The sequence below is a fragment of the Heteronotia binoei genome, chromosome 8 (assembly GCF_032191835.1).
Source record: "Heteronotia binoei isolate CCM8104 ecotype False Entrance Well chromosome 8, APGP_CSIRO_Hbin_v1, whole genome shotgun sequence".
Classification (NCBI taxonomy): Eukaryota; Metazoa; Chordata; class Lepidosauria; order Squamata; family Gekkonidae; genus Heteronotia; species Heteronotia binoei.
In genome coordinates this window covers 26038922-26058082 of record NC_083230.1, presented here as the reverse complement: position 1 = coordinate 26058082, position 19161 = coordinate 26038922, and the positions used below count along the sequence as shown (strand labels likewise).

General features: G+C 42.4%; 1 protein-coding gene across 2 annotated transcripts in view; it reads right to left on the bottom strand.

Moving 5' to 3' along the window:
* Positions 1–19161, bottom strand: part of CADPS2 (calcium dependent secretion activator 2) — a 644998-nt gene that overhangs the window by 424830 nt on the left and 201007 nt on the right. The gene's annotated exons all lie outside the window — the stretch shown is intronic.

Below are 19161 nucleotides of genomic sequence, written 5' to 3'. Positions count from 1 at the left end.
ATGTCCACACTGATGAGGTTGCCTCTGCTCAGGCCAAGGACCTAGTGCTTTCAATGGCAGCACTATGGCTCTCCCGGTTTGTAGTAGCTCCCACACATCAAGCAGGTCACATGCTGGATTTGTTTTTGGGGCTGGGATCTGGTGCACATAGATGCTCTTAAGGCCTGACTTGAATATCCCACAACCTCCCTGTTTAGGTGGCAAGTTGATTTATGCTTGCCTATGGAGACTTATGGATCTGGATGGCTTCCTGAATGCTCTGCAGGAACTGATACCCCCTGGCAACTCATTGGATAAGCTGGTGAAAGACAGGCATAGCCAACTTTCCAAAGCCACTGATGAAATCATCCGCTGGTGCCCACTCTGCCCCCATGCCAAACTAGCTCCATGGTACACCCCAGAGCTACGAAGAATGAAAGGAAGTTGGGATGGCTAAAGTGAGTGTGGGAGCATTCTTGCGACAAATCTGCATGAACATCTTTTAGGACGTTTGTGAGAACCTATGAGATGGCTGCTAAGAAGGATTTCCATTAAACTCTCATTGCGTCCACGAGCTCATGCACAGCCCAATTGTTTAGAATGATTCAATATTTGACTTCACTGCCACAGGGCAGACAAAATAGCAGGGAACTGGACATTGGCTGTGAAGCATTTGTGAGCTTTAAAGTCTTGACACTCCACCACAACATCCCTATTACTATTGACGCAACAGCAGAATTGAAGGCCCCTTGGCCATCTTCTGGTCCCATTTTGGACCACTTCAGCTTTCTCTCGCAGGAGGAGGTTGACAAAGTACTTGCAACTATGAAGCCCACCACATGCCTCCTTGATTCATGCCTGTCTTGGCTGATTAAGGCCTATGGAAATGCGGTGTGGATATTATCAACATATCCCTCAGGACCAAGGTTTTCCCAGAGGGGTCTGCTCTTGAAGAAACTATCTTTAGACCCAATGGTCTTGGCCAACTACCACCTAGTATTGAATCTTCTGTTCCTGGATAAGGTACATAAGAGAAGCCATGTTGGATCAGGCCAATGGCCCATTCAGTCCAACACTCTGTGTCACACAGTGGCCAATATATATAACCCCCTCTTGAAGCTGTCTGTGCTTGTAGCCGACACCACCTCCTGTGGCAATGAATTCCACATGTTAATCACCCTTTGGGTGAAGAAGTACTTCCTTTTATCCATTTTAACCTTTCTGCTCAGCAATTTCATCGAATGCCCACGAGTTCTTGTATTGTGAGAAAGGGAGAAAAGTACTTCTTTCTCTACTTTCTCCATCCCATGCATTATCTTGTAAACCTCTATCATGTCACCCCGCAGTCGACGTTTCTCCAAGCTAAAGAGCCCAAGCGTTTTAACCTTTCTTCATAGGGAAAGTGTTCCAACCCTTTAATCATTCTAGTTGCCCTTTTCTGGACTTTTTCCAATGCTATAATATCCTTTTTGAGGTGCGGTGAACAGAATTGCACACAGTACTCCAAATGAAACCACACCATCGATTTATACAGGGGCATTATGATACTGCCTGATTTGTTTTCAATTCCCTTCCTAATCATTCCCAGAATGGCGTTGGCCTTTTTTATTGCAATCGCACACTGTCTTGACATTTTCAGTGAGTTATCTACCATGACCCTAAGATCTCTCTTTTGGTCAGTCTCTGCCAGTTCACACCCCATCAACTTGTATTTGTAGCTGGGATTCTTGGCCCCAATGTGCATTACTTTGCACTTGGCCACATTGAACTTCATCTGCCATGTTGACGCCCAATCACACAGCCTCAACAGATCCCTTTGGAGTGCCTCACAATCCTCTCTGGTTCTCACCACCCTGAACAATTTAGTGTCGTCTGCAAACTTGGCCACTTCTCACTCCCAACTCCAAATCATTTATGAACAAGTTAAAGAGCATGGGACCCAGTACTGAGCCCTGCAGCACCCCACTGCTTACCGTCCTCCACTGCAAAGACTGCCCATTTATACTCACACTTTGCTTCCTATTAATTAGCCAGTTTTTGATCCACAAGAGGACCTGTCCTTTTACTCCATGACTCTCGAGCTTTCTAAGGAGCCTTCGATGAGGTAGTTGAGAGAGCAGCAGCTATACTGCTGCAGGTCTTCTTGGATGATGATTCCATCCTGGAACCCTTCCAGTCTGGCTTCTGACCTGGCCATGGGATTAAGACCATGCTGGTTACTCTTACAGATCACTTCCAGAGGCAGCTGGATCAGGGTGGGTTTGTGCTGCTGTTGCTTCTCAACCTGGAGTGCTATCAATATGCGGATGACACCCAACCATATCTGTTAATTGATGGCCGGCCAGAATTGGCTCCAGATATTTTGGACAGGGCTTTGGAAGCTGTGGATGGTTGGTTACAGAGAAGCTGGCTGAAGCTGAACCAAACAAAGATGGAGGTCCTGTACCTGAGCCGTAGGGATTTAGATATGGAAATATGACTCCCAACTCTGGGTGTGGTGTTTTTGATGCCAGTGTTGAGGGTGAGCCTGGGGGTGATACTGGATGCCTCCTTATCTATGGAGGCCCAGGTCACCTTGGTTGCCAAATCAGCTTTTTCCCACCTGCGGCAGGTACGGCAGCTGGTTCTAAAGCTTTTCACTTGTGACTTAGCTGCAGTGACACATGCAATGGTCACGTCCAGCCCCCCAAGATTAATAACTTAGATTCATTCCTTCTGTTTTTGCTATTTTCAGCATGGTGCAGCAACCAGAGTGTCAGATCTTGGATCTGCTATGGAAGTTTATCAGATGACCTTGGCCCAGTCAAACTTTCAGCCTAACCTACCTCCCAGAGCCATTGTGAAAATAAACAGGAGAATAATGTAAGCAACTTTGGGTCCCCATTATAAATGAAGTAACCACTACAAAATCTAAAGCATTCAGGCAGGTATCATTAATTTATATTCCACTTTTCTTCTATGAACTTCTAGGTGCCACACATAAGGTTTGATAGTGGCTGGGCATCCAGGCACTGAATAAATCCAAACCTGCTTAGGTTCAGTAAGGCTTAGCTTCAGTAAGGAGTGGTCTATGCTCAGCTTCACTAAGGACTATGCATATTCAAGACTATGCTCTGCGGCCATGACTGAAAGTTGACATTTGCTGCTTAGCTTGTCCCTCCCATACCAACAGGACTGGAACTGGCAACATTTGCAAAGGAAAGTTTCCTTATCTATAGGCTAAAATCTTCTCTTTCATTTCAAGAACTCCTTTCTACATAAGGAGCAGTTGTTAAATTAATGTATTCCAGAAGTGACTGTCCTCTCTCTGAAATGTACAAGTAACCCAGGACAACAAATGTGTGGAGATGGTAATTAAGGAACACTATGTTATCCAGCTCTAAGAGTTACATATTTTTGTGCAAAGAGCCTGACAACTGTATCCTGTCTGAATTTAATTTTTTTAAATTTACTTTTGGAATAAATATTAGTTGTATTTTTACATTTTTTTAAAAAAAAATTGCAATGCACAAGTAACTTTTGTTTTCAACCGAGCTTGCAATGCTGAGAAATGCTGCAAATAAATTATTCATTTTGAATTATACCAATCTTCCAATCAATATAAGGAAAGATGAATGCACAACTTCATCATATTTTACTCAGTCACAATTATCTCAAAGCTATCGATCAGTGATATCAACAAGCCATGAAAGGAATAATTAGATTTCAACATGAAGATATATTGCTTGAGAGTTTCCATTAAAATCCCTTTAGAAAGCAAATGTTTTATTTTTGTTGAAATCCTATTGTGCACATTGTACATGCGTAAAGTATAGAAAGTAATTTAATGTTTCAAGCATTATTTACTTACATTCTCCATGCTGACACAAATGTAACAGCTGCGATGTTTATGGTGGTAGGTAATTTTGTTGTAGTGGCATCTGTAAGCCCTGTGTCAACCAATATAACTTAAATTTGCAGAGGCTGAAAAAATGCACACTATCAAGATCAATGTTAAATAAGATTCCATTGCTCTTTTCAGTAATTTGTTTCGCATCAGCAATCACAAATGTATTTTTGTGGGAAATCAAGATGTGAATAAACCAGTAACTTAAAAGGCTTAACCACATAAGCATACAGCTTTCCCCAGAGACATGGATCATGACAGCAGAAAGGAACATTAGAGGCGCCCTGATGAATCAGACCACTGATCCCACTAGTCCAGCATCCCTTTCCATACAGTGGCCAACATGCTGCCCTGGGAGGCTAACAAACAGGGCACGGAGGCTAACGTCTTCCTCTGATGTTGCCTCCAAGCACTGATTTTCAGAGGTTTCCTCATCTGGATGTAGAGGTTCCCTTTAGTCATCATGGCTAGTAGCCTTTGAGGGACTGTCACAAAGGTCACCCAACCCAGCCCAGGTCAAGTAACCTTTGAGTTCAAGTAGGCAAGCTAACAACTTACAAACAGCTGGGGTGCATTGATGTGCACCTCAGCATTGGTAGCTGCCACCAGTCCTTGGTTCTTTTCTCCAGTAAGGAGTCAAAGGACCAACTCCTGACCTTACTGGGAATGACAAAGAATTCCTTCCTGAAAGGTCTTCACAGCAGGAATTCACAAGAGTTAAGTTTTAGTGGTAGGTGGTTTGCCAGTCTGAGGCACTAGAAGATATTGCAAGCTGTGAAGGCAAATAACCACAGTCACGAATTTTAGAATATATCTTATTAAGGTGCAGAGAGTGCTATAATATTTTAAGATCAGTCCACTGAGGAGTAGGGTTGCCAGGTCTGTGCTGCAAAATACCTGGTGACTTTGGCACTAGATCTGGGAGAGGATGGGGCATGGGGATGGGAGGGGCCTCAGCATAGTACAATGTCATAGAGTTCACCCTTCAAAGCAGCCATTTTCTCCAGGGGAGCTGGAGATCAGTTGTAAAAGTGAGAGATCTCTAGGTCTCACCTGGAGACTGGCAACCTTACTAAGAAAGCTAATTATTTAGGTGCTGGCTAAAATACTTCAAAGACAATGGTTCATAACACAAGATGTTAACCTTCCAGTTGCAGGTTCCAAGACAACTCTTCTCCAGAGTTCAGCAAACCAGTACTGGGTTGGATTCAGTAAGCTAACTCCCAAGATGGCTGAAATGAGCCAAGGTATGTCAACAGGACATGGCAACATGCAGGCACTTCCAGGCTAAAAAACTGGTTTTAGGATGCTTCCTTTATTGCAAAGAGTTCCAAGTGTTCCTAGGCCTTTGCACCAATCAGGGCTATATGCAAGTTTCTATGGTCAAACACGTAAGCCAATGATTGATCATATGACCTCATAGTCTCTTGGCCATGTGCGAGGGTAGAAGTGCCCATCTCCAGGCTCTCACAGGTGGCTAGTTGGATGGAATATAGAGGACAAGAGAAAAAGAAGCATAGCTGGTGTTATCCCTTCTATACAAGGTCACTGTGTACTCTTCTCAGCAGTGCAAGATGAATCTCTAGAGAAAAACTCAACCAGCAGGCCACAAAAACAGCCTGACCAAACTTTTTCAAATGAGTGAACCAAACTTCATAAATGAACATTCTCCGTGAATCTGTGTAATCCTCTTTTAAAGCCAAGCTATACTCATGGCCATCACTACATCCACAGGCAGTGAGTTGTAAAACTTAGTTACTAAATAAAGAAACGTTTTCTTTGGTCTGTCCTGAATCTATTGCCCATCAGCTTCATTGCTTGCTCCTCAGCACCACTATAATTGAAGAGACATAAAAGTTCTATCCACTTCCCTCATCTCATACATAGACCTATCACGTTCCCCCCCTTCCCTGCCAAACCATCATGTCTTTAAACTGAAAAACTCCATCCTCTTTTGCCTTTTCTCATAGGAAAGGTGTTCCAACCCCTTAACTATCTTGGTTGCCCCTATTCCGCAATGCCATTTTAGAGTTACAGAGACCAGAGATGTTACAGAACTAATCTTTCTAAACCTGCAGGAACCTTTAGAATTCTGACAGACGAGGTGTAGCCAACCACAACTATGGCTGTGCCAGGAGGCAGATCCAACCGCAAAATGTCAGGGAGTGAGGTTGTGCATAGTCTAATAGTAACTCTTCAACACTTCAGGCAGAAGCTTTGCTTAACAGGATGCCTTTTAAAATGAACACATTAAAATATACCGATAGCTTACCTTCAGTCACACAGTGAGGAGCCTCGTGCTGTGGTGACAGGTACTACCTAAGTTGCTGGGCCAAAAGCCTCATCCAGCCCTGCTCGCTTTCTAAAAACACATGGTGGGAGTAGGGTTGCCAACCCCCAGGTGGGGGCAGGGGATCCCCCGGTTTGGAGGCCCTCCCCCCGCTTCAGGGTCATCAGAAAGCGGGGGGAGGGGAGGGAAATGTCTGCTGTGAACTCTGTTATTCCCCATGGAGATTTATTCCCATAGAAAATCATGGAGGATTGATCCGGGGGTATCTGGGGCTCTGGGGGGGGCTGTTTTTTGAGGTAGAGGCACCAAATTTTCAGTACACCATCTAGTGCCTCTCCCCAAAGTATCCCCCAAGTTTCAAAACGATTGGACCAGGGGGTCCAATTCTATGAGCCCCAAAAGAAGGTGCCCCTATCCATTATTTCCTATGGAAGGAAGGAATTGAAAAGGTGCCATCCCTTTAAATGTGATGGCCAGAACTCCCTTTGGAGTTCAATGATGCTTGTCACAGCCTTGATCTTGGCTCCACCCCAATGTCTCCTGGCTCCACCCCCAAAGTCCCCAGATATTTCTTGAATTGGACTTGGCAACCCTAGGTGGGAGCCAGGAAAACGGTCAGCTAGTGCCATATTGGGGACCTCTCTGATCTAGAAAGGCTGAGTGGCCCAAACTAAGCAAAGAAACAGCTATAGGAAGTAGTCATGGAGCAGCAGAAAAAGAGTGGGAAAAAATAAATAAAGCAGTTACTCACTGGAGGGGAAAGGAGAAAGTTGGAGGATTAGAGGCTGCATGGCTGTTGCAGACCCTGTCTGAATGAGCCATCTGCTCGAGCCCTTAGAGGGCATGTGAGGCTCACTAACAGAAATAGGGAAAGACTGCTGTTAGGGTCTTTTAATCTATTTAGACTTGTGCTACTTGTCCCAAAGGTGCGTATTGGATTAACAACCAGAAGAAGAATTTCACTGTATGAACTGAATGAATCTCACTGCGGGATGAGTATACCAGCCTGGTAGCTGGGTCCTTATCCTTGTTTCTCCTTCCCTCCCTGAGCTGGGATGACAACTTTAATGAAGATTGGGAACAGGACACTCTTTCAGAAGTAGAGAAAGGTGCTCAACAAAAGCAACCTGTGCCCAACAAAAATGCGAAGGGTAATCTGTGTGCATATGTGTGCATATTTGTGGACTTTAGCTCACAACATGCATTCCCTGCCAATGCCCCCACCAAGTCAAACCAAATCTGTTTGTATGGCAGGAAGAAAATGTCCCTGATTCATGTTGCGACCCAATGCATGTGAACACCTTGCTGTCTTGTGACAGTAACCAAGAACAGCCGAACATATCCACACCTGACAAGGCAGCCATAGATGTTCTCTACATCTATTATCATCAATATATCTAATTCTCCGCATGGCCAGATCTGTGGATACTAAAATCCTAATTCAATCACAGATGGACTCAAAGAATATTCTATTATATGGTACAGAAGCAGAGAAGGGGGGATCATGGTTGTTGATTTCAGTAATAGCCATCTTTTTAAAAAAATAGCATCAAGTTTTGTCGTTATAGTACCTGCGACATGGAAGCCACTATACGAATGAATCCCAAAGAGCAAACCTCAACCAATACTACTAAAACCCATTACAAAATGTTACTTTGGACAGATTTGTAAATACATAAATATGCACATTGTATAGTAATTTTAAAACCTCAATGTTTCTCACCTAGAGCTCATCAAGAAGTTGTGAAGAACTGCTGCTTGTGCATTTATTAAACATTTCCAGCCATGGATATTAATGGCTAAGAAATCACATGGATTCTGCTGTACTTGGGTCTATTTTAGCCCTAAATAGCAGTGCCAATAATGGCCAAGAAGAAAGTGCTAGGTGTCTGCCGTTCAAGGAACAGGGACACCCTATGGTGTGAAAGTAACAAAGCAGCACTGGACTTCACAAAGCTAAGGCTCTTTGAAAGCACTGCCCTAACTGAGGTTGGAACGAAAAGGTCATTTTCTATGCTGGCAGCCTTTTGAAAGCTTAAGGAAGTAGGAAGGTGCTGGGAGAAGAGAGAGAGAAAAAAATATATAAGAATGAACGTTTCACAAACAGTAACAAACATTTGAACAAAGCAGTAGACAAGTGCACCTTTAAGACAAACTAAGTTTTATTCAGAATGTAAGCTTTCGTATGCTCTTAAGGAGACTTCATCAGACAAAATGGGAATGGAAGCAGCAATTCTTAATATAAGTGGGCAGTGTAGAATCATGGGAATGTTTTTAGCAGAGTAAAAGAATCGCAAATAGGGATCTGTGTTTGTTAGTGTTAGGACAAAGCTGGACTGAAAAAACACTGGAGGGTGATAAAAAGCAGACTGCTGTTGTAGGTGCGAAGTGCCATAAATCTAGGTAACATTCTGGCTTTGTTAATTTAAATAGAGGCCATGGTTTCTCAAGAGATTATAACATCCATTATCGTTTGCCATTAGAAAAAAAAGGAAGACATTAAAATACAGTGGAGGATGGGTTGGTATATGCAATAAGACAAACAGCCAATATCCCCCATTTGAGTATGTCAATAATCTAAATATTCTGATACACTGTTCTAAAAGAGAAATAATACAAGTTAGCCATTAGAAAAACAGGGTGCATTAAAGTATAGTGGAAGGTGGGTTAGTATATGTAATGAGATAAACAGCCCACATCCCTCATTTGAGCATGTCAACACACACAAAAAACCATTATTCTGATACACTGTTCTAAAAGAGAAATACATTGGAACGCCGTGGATGCACAGCTATACTCAGTGAGAGTTGGTTTAGCATATGTAATGAGATAAAAAACCAATATCCCTGTTCAGTCCTGGGGAGACGTTTGTTACAAGTTTCATGATAATTTAATATGGCTGGCAACTCAGGGTGCAATATGAAGGTCAATTTGTAAACCTGAAGCATAACGTTGGACCAAGCCACAGGGTTATGTTAGCATAATTTGAAACATTTTAGAAACTCCACTATATACTTCACACTGTACAAAGTCGCTTGCATACCTGTTTGCGGCATTATTTCAAAGGAAAGTCTTCCTTGTGTGAGAGAGCGAAAGGCTTGCTGTTTGGAAAATAGAACTCTGAGGCAATTCCAGTCAAAGGCTATATTAAACCATACATTTACTATTTGAAACTGATGTTTCCAAAAGCCTACTTTGTGTATTATTTCTACTTAAAAAAAAACACAACACTATTCCTTGGTAGCTGGCAGGAAATAACAGCTCTAGAAATACAGCAAATGTATTTGTCTTCATATGGGAAGACTTTCTCACTGCCACTAGAATGGACAGCCAAGTAATATAAGCATTGACACCTCAGCTTCACGTACCAATCATATCTTGAGCTGAGCAACAGCAAACTGTGTTATGTGTGTGCTTCTGTATTGCTTGAGTGTTGAAGAAAACTACCATACAGCTGTAGCCTCTTATGACATTTTTCCTACTACATGGCAATGTAATCATGGTAATAACAAAGACGCAACTTCTTCACAGGAGAAATAAACGTTGACCACTAAATGTTGCTAGGTTCAGGGGTCATATTTTACTTTACCTCCCCCCCTTTCCTTTTTTCTTTTCCTTCTTAAAATGTATAAGGGGTGATTGATGGAGTCTTTGTCCAGGGGTCCATGGGGGTTATAGGCAGGCTTGGCTGAAGGAAGAGGGAGATGGGAAAATACTGTTCCATGAGCAACGTCATGTGTTTTTACTTTCTGAGTATACGAGCCGTCACTTTAGCTACTGGTGGGCTGGCTAAGGGATTTTTTGGGAACAGCAGTACTCATTTCTTCCAGTAGCTACTTAGTTGTTTTGCTTTTTAATTAATAATGGGAATCAGTGGAAGGACATTCTGCTTCATACCATAACTACCTCTCATTCTGAAGAACCTTGGCTGGAGAACCTTTTTTATTTTCCATCTCTATTTTTAGGATTCATCAGTTTTGAAGTGTACTTGTTATATATCTGTGAACATAACTGCTCACATAAAATTAATGTTAACCCTTCCCTAATGTGTCGTGTAATTAACAAAGCTTACCTGAGCTTGATCCTCAATATGATTGTAAAGCTCAAGTTCTTTACTATGCAGGTTCCACAATTCCTCAAAAACTCAAATTAATAGCAGAGCATAATGTTGCCAGCAAATATCTCCAGTTCATCCTTATGGCTTCAGCATATCTGCTCCCTTCACACACATAAACTTTGTTAACACTGGATCAGAACTGGTTGCTACCCACCAATAGATTTTCTGCAAAAGCTGAACTCCTTTCAAGCAACAAAAGCTCACCAACTGCCTCAAATACTATGCACTATTCAGCAATCTAGATATTTATGTACACATAGTTATGCAATTCTCAGGGCTTTTTTGGTAGAAAAAAGCCTAGCAGGAACTCGTTTGCATATTAGGCCACACCCCCTGACACCAAGCCAGCCGGAACTGTGTTCCTGCTAAAAAAAGCCCTGGAATTCTCCGTAAAAAATAGAAATACATCTATGCTGTTACATACTAAATAGTAACATTTTCTGGGTTGGAATGCATTAGTGAAAGTTCTTATTTTGGTTAATACAGACACAGACTGATACAAATGTGAAAGACTTCAGCAGTAAAATCAGAAACACCATTTAAGCAAACAAATCAAAATAAAGTTTTGCACATAAATTTGATATATTCCAAAACTTTATTCTAGTTGTCTTTTTGCTGAATGTGCCTGGGTAAACATTTGGAGGGGTACATGAAGGACATCATTCTTTTAATGTGGACTCTACAATATCAACTGGCAACTTCAGGAATTTTTCCAAGGTGACAGGAGTGGTAGTTCAAGAAAGAGAGAGCAGTAGTTGGGATTTATAACCAAAGCCAGAGAGTGGATTGGGAAACACATGTGCCCTCCTCCCTCCTGCTCCTCCCTCCTCATGCACGAATTTCATCTATCCAATTTCAGCATTACTTTTCAAAAAGTCACCAATCTGGACCTGCTTTTAAAATCACTGTCAGAACATTAAACATCTAATTCCAATAACTCTCTTCGTTGATGATTCACTAAACTAAACCATGAAATCCGCAATACAGAAGAAATCTGAATCCAAAACAAACACTTGAGTGCTGCTGATGTCTTTGTGGCTGGCTGGCTGGCTGGCTGGCTGGCTGGCTGGCTGGCTTATTTATTTATTTATTTATTTATTTATTTATTTATTTATTTATTTATTTATTTATTTATTTATTTATTTATTTAATGATTTATTTATTTATTTATTTAATGATTTATACCCCACCCTTCCCAACAAGTGGCTCAGGGCAGCTCACAACACAGAATCTCACATAAATAAAGTTTAAGCATATAAACAGTTAAAACATTTAAAACATTTAAAGCATTTGAACCATTTAAAACATTAAGGACAGCAGAAATCTAGTAAAACCACACTTAGTTTCATGTGCCAGCTAGTTGTAGGCCAGCCGGAAGAGGGTTGTCTTACAGGCCCTGCGGAACTGAGCAAGGTTCCGCAGGGCCCTCACCTCCTCCGGCAGCTGGTTCCACCAGGGAGGGGCCATAACAGAAAAGGCCCGGTCCCTGGTAGATTTTAAACGGGCTTCTTTTATGCTGTTGGATCGGATGCCTTTCAAACCTGCCACTGCCAACTACTCTCTATCTTCTCTCTCACTTGCAGCAACCTTTCAACCATAGTCCACACTGACAGTGATTACTATATGATAGCAATCAGCTCAAGCTCTTGGGGGAAAAAATGAGAAGAAAGCACAGAACACCCTATTGTCCATTCTCAAAACTGGCCTAGATCAAGAGATGGTTCCATACAGCAGCGGTCCCCAATCTTTTTAGCACCAGGGACTGGTTTTGTGGAAGACAATTTTTCCATGGACTGGGGTGGTGGTGGTTTCAGGATTATACAATTGTGCACTTTATTTTTATTAATTTGGTGTAATGGTTAAGTGTGCAAACTCTTATCTGGGAGAACCGGGTTTGATTCCCCACTCCTCCACTTGCACCTGCTGGAATGGCCTTGGGTCAGCCATAGCTCTCACAGAGGTTGTCCTTGAAAGGGCAGCTTTTGTCAGAGCTCTCTCAGCCCCACCCACCTCACAGGGTGTCTGTTGTGGCTGAGGAAGGTAAAGGAGATTGTGAGTCGCTCTGAGACTCTTCGGAGTGGAGGGCGGGATATAAATCCAATGTTGTTGTCTTATTATTATTATTACTACATTGTAGTATATAATGAAATAATTATACAACTCAAGGCCCGGTTGCTGACAGGCCACGGCCTGGTACTGGTCCATGGCCCGGAGGTTGGGGACCCCTTCCATACAGTATCTGCTAAAGCTGGCTCTGAATTTCTAATTGTGACATGGGAAGTTGTTTATTTATTGTGGTTTAACGTGATAGATTATATATGCAGCTGCAGTAAGAGAAAATGCAAGACAGATGTATGGACAGAAAAGAGTGCAGTGCCCCTAAGCAACAAACACAGAAGCAGACAGAAGAACTTAATCGCTGTATCTACAACAGGGTGAAAATCTCCACCATCCATGCCAAGGCTTTTTCTAGGACAGCTCAGGAAAAAATGCCTATCATCACAAATGCAAGGCTATCCCAGAAGCTTATGAGCCCTGTACACGTGGCAAATATTTCACTGGATTTGGCTTTCTGGTCTGGACAAATTGAGGGTGGACATCTTGACCGTAGAGTAGGGAAAGCAATGACAATCTCCTTGTCATGGACACATCGCTACTGGCTGAGATTTAGAATAATGTCTATCTCTGGCCAGCTGTGAGCAGGAAAGAAGTATGGTTGTCCCATTCCCCAGAGATAAATGGAGCCAGATATTTTTCTGACTGTGAAGGATTTCTCATTTGTATAGTCAGTAGTCCTGCTAATTTGCTTGGTGACTCCTAAAGTACTGGTGACCACAGTTGCTTTTATATGTCCTCTCCCAATGACAAGAGCCTAATTGCTTTCCTGGATTTCATGGTAAATGCAAGTTCCTATGATACTATCTGGTTTTCTTACATGAGTTGCAGTTCCTGAAACTTGAGAATTGACATGAGGTATTTGAAAAGGTAAAGCTGGCACCACTTCTTTGTTCAAATGTTTTTCATCTTGACTCGGGATATGTGAGAGTAACAGGTGGTGGCAGCTCAACTCCAGCCATTATTGGACGATACCTATTATATGACCATTTAAATGACCTCGTTTTAGGACCTTGGTCATTCTGGATGACAGCATGCACAGGAGAGACGGTAGAAGTACAAGCCCGTTGACCCTTTTGAATTTTCCACATATTTCAATAATATCCGTCATAACATCAATCTGTTTTCCCTGTTTGGGGTGGGAATTGCACTGTGCTTCAATGAGGCAGATTCTAGAAGCTGTATTATGGCCAAGGGGGAACTGAGTTTAAGAGGATATCATTAATATGCAGATGATACCCAACTCTATTTCTCTTTTCCAGTTAATCCAGATAGAAGAGTGGATACTCTGACCAAGTGCTTAGAATCAACAAATCGACAGGGTGAAGGTAAACTGCCTAGATGAAATCTTGATCATGCATGGAAAAGTGACAGCTACTACTCTTAGCATCTTTGTTGATGCATTGGCCACATCCCCCTCAGGAAAAAGATCTAGCCATAAATGACAACATCCAGGCATGATTTCTACAACATGTTGTATGTAAGACTTCCTACATCATATGTTTATTTACTTAATTGGCTCATTGATACCCTGCCCTTCTCCCAAAGGGGACCCAGGAATGCCTGAAGCTAAACTATCACCACCTTCTCCTTATCTCCATTTTATCCTCACAACAACATATAAGGTAGATGAGGCTGAGAGTGTGTTCCTGTCCCAAGATCACCCAACATATTTCTCTTCACTGTATTCCAGTTTATTTTCAATTTCAGTTCAAAGTACTGGCTTTAAGCAACAAAACACAAAAATGTTCTCAACCAGGTTATCTAAATAACTACCTCATCTCAGGCAAAGACTTTGTGATGAAACCCTCTCTTTGAGTGTCCACTGAAAAACAGAACTGTTTTGTTGTTGTTCTGGTGCTCCAACTACAGAACCTCCTTCACAGACTTTATGCTCATTACTGTCTTTTAGACACCAGGCTGAGTTTAATGCTGCTTGCCTAAGACTGTAATTCCACTCACTATTCTTTGTCTTCATATCTGCTGTTGTATAAATATTTTTAGCCATGCTATTGGCATATTTTAAATACGTTTAAACTATTTATTGTTACTTTTTATGCTATTAATTCTTGTTTTACTTATAAGGTGCAAACAGAGTATTTTATTGTTTAAGGACAGGATATAAATATCTAAATGAATAACATAGTGGTGCTTATGCTATTCTGCTGTATCATGAAAGCCTAAGCATTACGATTAACTTCCCTCAGACATGAACCATACAGGGGACAACATAACAAGATTAGAATTTCATAAAAAGACATGCTTGTCAATGGAAACTAGGATGGGGGGAAAGCAAGTGGAAACACAGGAAAGAACAGCAGGAAAAACAAGAAACCGTGTGCAAGAAATAAATATATTCCAAAAATTTATAGACTTTGTGTCAGTTTCTTAAACATTCAGAGATACCAAGTCACACAGTAAAAACAATTTCTTTCATGAAGGAAGGTTCCACTGCAGAGAAAAGACAGTCCTTTTGCACATAAAATCCACATTCATAATAAGTCTTTGTACATTCCCAAACACTCTGTGTGGAATCCAACACTCCTCTTAGACGATGTGGCTCCAAAGGAAAAATAAACTGGAGTAGAAGTATTCCTGATGTGTCAGTTGACATCAGACCATGTTTCGCATTAAAATGCTTTTTCAAGAGCCTTACTGTTCTGTAATATTCACAATTTGACGTCAAGCAAAAAATCCTATTACATTTCCATTAGGCACCATCTTGTTCATGACCCTAGTGATGAGAGGTGGGGAGGAAGAGGTGTTGGTGGTTCAAGGGGTAGAGAAGCCCAGAGAGAGTGGATCTGCTCCTGCTCTGCAGCAGAAGTCCAGACACTCCTTGTCATGCCTGGATGCAAAGACGCAGATGAATGGCTATTCCCATGCATTGAAGACAGGGTGGCAATATTTCCAGTTCAGCTCCCTGTAGCGGAGAGACATACCCCCTCTGCTCAGGAAGTCTACCATGACATTTTGTATTCCCAGCAGATGAGGAGTTACTAGAAAAAAATTCAGGGATTGGCAATCCTTTCAGATATCTAAAGCAACACATCTTGAGACAGTGCCCCTGTTTGTTAACATAATAGAGCACAATCATGTTGTACGTGAGAATGGAGATCACCTGGTTGCTGACCAGGTGTCGAAACAACCGCTGCACATACTTGATTGCTAGAAGTTCAGAAAGCTTATGTGCTGGGAGGTTAGATGCATTTCCCACAGTGCAGTCACACAGAGGCCATTGAGATGTGCACCTCATCCCTGTTTGCTGGTCTATTCACCTCATCCCCAGAAGGATGCATCTGTCATGATTGCCGATGTTAGAGTGGGGATGGAAAGGTGCACCTTCCAGCAAGTTCTGTACATTTTCTCACCAATTCAGGGATTCCAAACTTGAGAGGGTAGTATAAGACATAGCAATCGTGAATGGAGAAATGGTTTGAAGACCTGCACGGAGTTGTAGCTTTGCCAGGACAATGGCCAAAGTTATGGACGTCATTAGGCGTAATAAGCACTAGACCTGTAGTGCAAATATGTCTCCTTGGGAGAAAATGAGGTGAATCAGTGATATGATGTTCTCTGCTCTCTGGGTAGGAAGGAATGTGCTGCATGCTTGGGAGTCTAGTACCTCTCCGATAAACTGGACTCAGATGGATGGAGTTACGTTGGACTTCTTGTGGTTTGGGGTGGGAAAATAAAAACTCCATTCCAGTCTCCTGGATCTTATACATATGGCTGATGTACCTGGAAGAAAGAGGAGTGGAAACAGGTTTCAGCCACAGAGCCTTGGTGGCTTGTAAAAGCACTGAGGTAATAGGAAGTGCTACCAGTGTCAATATATCCATTTGAATGATACTAAATACTGACTGGCTGAGGTTGGACCATGGAGAGGGCAAGAGTGTGTGCCATGCACTTCATGAATTCTCCATAGGATCTGAGATCCTCCAAAGGTAAGATTGGTAGGTCCTCTGCTACCTTCAATGTTGGGCAAGGTTTGACACTGGAGTCTAGGTGGTCAGATCCATTGTTGCCCCAATTGCTATCAGACTGGCTGGAAGAGTCCTCTGTATCAGAGGGTTACAATATGTGCTGGGTCAGTGTTGGCTCCTTTGTGGCTGATACTGGTGGTGATCACTTCTGATGAAGAGTATGTTTCTGGTGTCAATCCACTATTTTGGGGGATTAAAATGCAGAGGCCTCTGGTATCGGTCTGGGGTGCCTATGGCGACAGCTGTAGGAGATGATGGACTGCATTTCCCAATCTCGAGGGGGTCAATTTTGAAGCCACAGGAAGGTAGAGGGCATGGGACACACACCCCATAGAGGTATTGCCACTGATGCTAATCCCATGGAATTGGTGGTTGAGGGAAAAGTGGACAGTCACCAAGGTCTCCCTAGTGTGTGGGGGGGTGGGGTTTGACCTTTGCCAGAGAGAGAGACTTGTTCAAGCCCTGATCTTGCTTGTGGTGAGGTGAGCTGGTCTGGTCTAGCTGGCTGTTCTCTGTCTCAGAAGAGAGGGATTGAGAGGTTTGCTGTGTCAGGTCAATCTCCCTTTCCAAGTCCAAAAGGCGGATTGGTTGCAATGAGGTGTGCTTGTTTGGTTTGAATGGGCAAGTCAAGCAACTGAAGGGGAAGGACCAAAGGCGGTTCCGGTGTACAGCATGAAGAAGAGGGTATCTTGTCCGACTGGTGTTGAGGAATTTTGGACTTTTCAGGTTCCTTCTTGTGCCTCTTCTCCTTGTCTTGTTTGTGCTCTTTGGCCTCCTTGTGTTTTTTAGCAGGACTAGAGTTGTCTGAATTGGAGGCTGGATTTGACCATTTAAGCACCAATCGGTCGGCACTGAACTGAGTCACGGCCATTGAAGTGGAAGTGGAAGACAATAGTGGGGTCAATGTCGAAGCATCGCCTGAGTTATCTTGAGAAGCAGCCATTTTGGGCACTGTTAGCGCTGACTCCAAGAGTGCTGTATGGAGTCTGGTGGTTCAATTTTTCCTAGTCCGCTTGGAAAATGTGGAGCAATGGATGCAAAAGTACATGCAGTGGGTTTTCCCAAGGCAAAGGAGGTAGAGAGAATGGCCGTTCAGTGAAGGAATTATGCGGCTGCACTTTGAGCACCTTTTGAAACACCCCGAACATTTTTCCATAGGCTAGTGAGCGGGAAAAAATGAGGGAGAAGCAAGTTTGTGGAAGGGTGGGTGGGGTAGGGCAAGGGACCCAATCTCATGTGGGAGCGGGCTCAAGACCAAGAGTCACTAACCCTCCTGATTCCCTTCTAGAAAGAAACTGAAGAACAATTAAGAGTCTGAAGGAGAGAAAAATCAAGGAGAAAAGGCAAAAAAGGCAAGTTATGACCAAGTTGAAGAGGAAGATCCTATCCATACAGTGGTCAGAAGGGAACTGGTGGGCTCGTCATGACCCTTCCAGTGAGTACGCACAATGGAGCCCCTGCGCATGACACTGGAAAGAGCATGAAAATCCTATTTTTAGGCTTTCAAGTTACTGATTGGGATTGGCGCAGGTGCACTATATCACATGGGTGTGATGCACAGAAACAATGAAGATCACAATCATATTTACATGTTTGCGATTCTTTGTAATGGAATTTTTAGTTAAGTTTTGAACCAGTGCCAAATTCATGGCTGTCACTTAGAGAGCTCAGTGACTACAAACGTCAAAACCTGTTTTTCATAGGACACATTAAGGAGTAGGAAAAGCTCTCACCAGCCTATTTGAACAGACACCGACAAAAGATCCCAAATGACATTTCAGCAAAAAGGAACAGACATTAAAGTAAATGGCCCACACACAGGATGATCAAATCCGCCAAATATGCTTAATTATCTTCTGATGTGTCAGTCTGGCTCGTTCAAACTAGAGGTGGCGTGATGCTTTCTCCCTTTTGCTGCCTTCCCATTCCCAAAATTAACTAGAACAAGTATGCCCTACAATTTGCAATGGAATAATCTCAGTGGGTGAGCAACCTTGATTGGGATGGATTGCAGGAGTATTGATTTTAAACTGTGCAAGCCAAGCTGCATATTAGCCTAGAAAAGATGCAAACGTCAATGACAAAGAAAGGGTTACATTTTAAGAGTATTCAAAAGCAGAAAAAAGAAGGGCGACATTTTAAAGTTGTGTTGCTTCCACATCCCTCAGAAAACATGGGTGACTACTACTTGGAATGCAAAAACAAACCCAAGTTAAAATATTTTAAGTTTACATATTAGGACTCTATCACGTTGTATCCACACAATGCTAAAACTGTACTATCGTTATATGATAGCTATCAGCCACAGCTGGCCTGATTTGCCCACAGAGGATAATCCGGTTGCAAAATATTACTGTAGCAAAACAGCACAATACTCAATGATGTTCAGAGGGGGTCTCAGTCAAGTTATTAGACGATAATAAAGCTGGACAGAGTTAGAGCAAGTAGATTTAATGGGCTAGTCTTGTCCTTCTGACTGAAAAGAAAGCAGAGTGGGAATGCTGAATCACACACACACACACCTCACATACAATGTTCTTTCCAACTGAAATTATTTCTTTAGGGTGCTGTTCTCCAAATGAAATTACTTTTTTTATAGAAAGCTCTCATAAGAGTACACAAATTCGGGGAGGAAAGCTGAGAGAGATCATCTCTACCTCACAGGTGATTTGGAGACAGACCTTATTTTGCACACAAATTTGCTGTTGTCACATCTAGTTTATCCCCAAATATGTAATCAGGTTGCCTTGGACATGCTCTCTGCTGTGCCTTCATTAGCAGCTAGTCC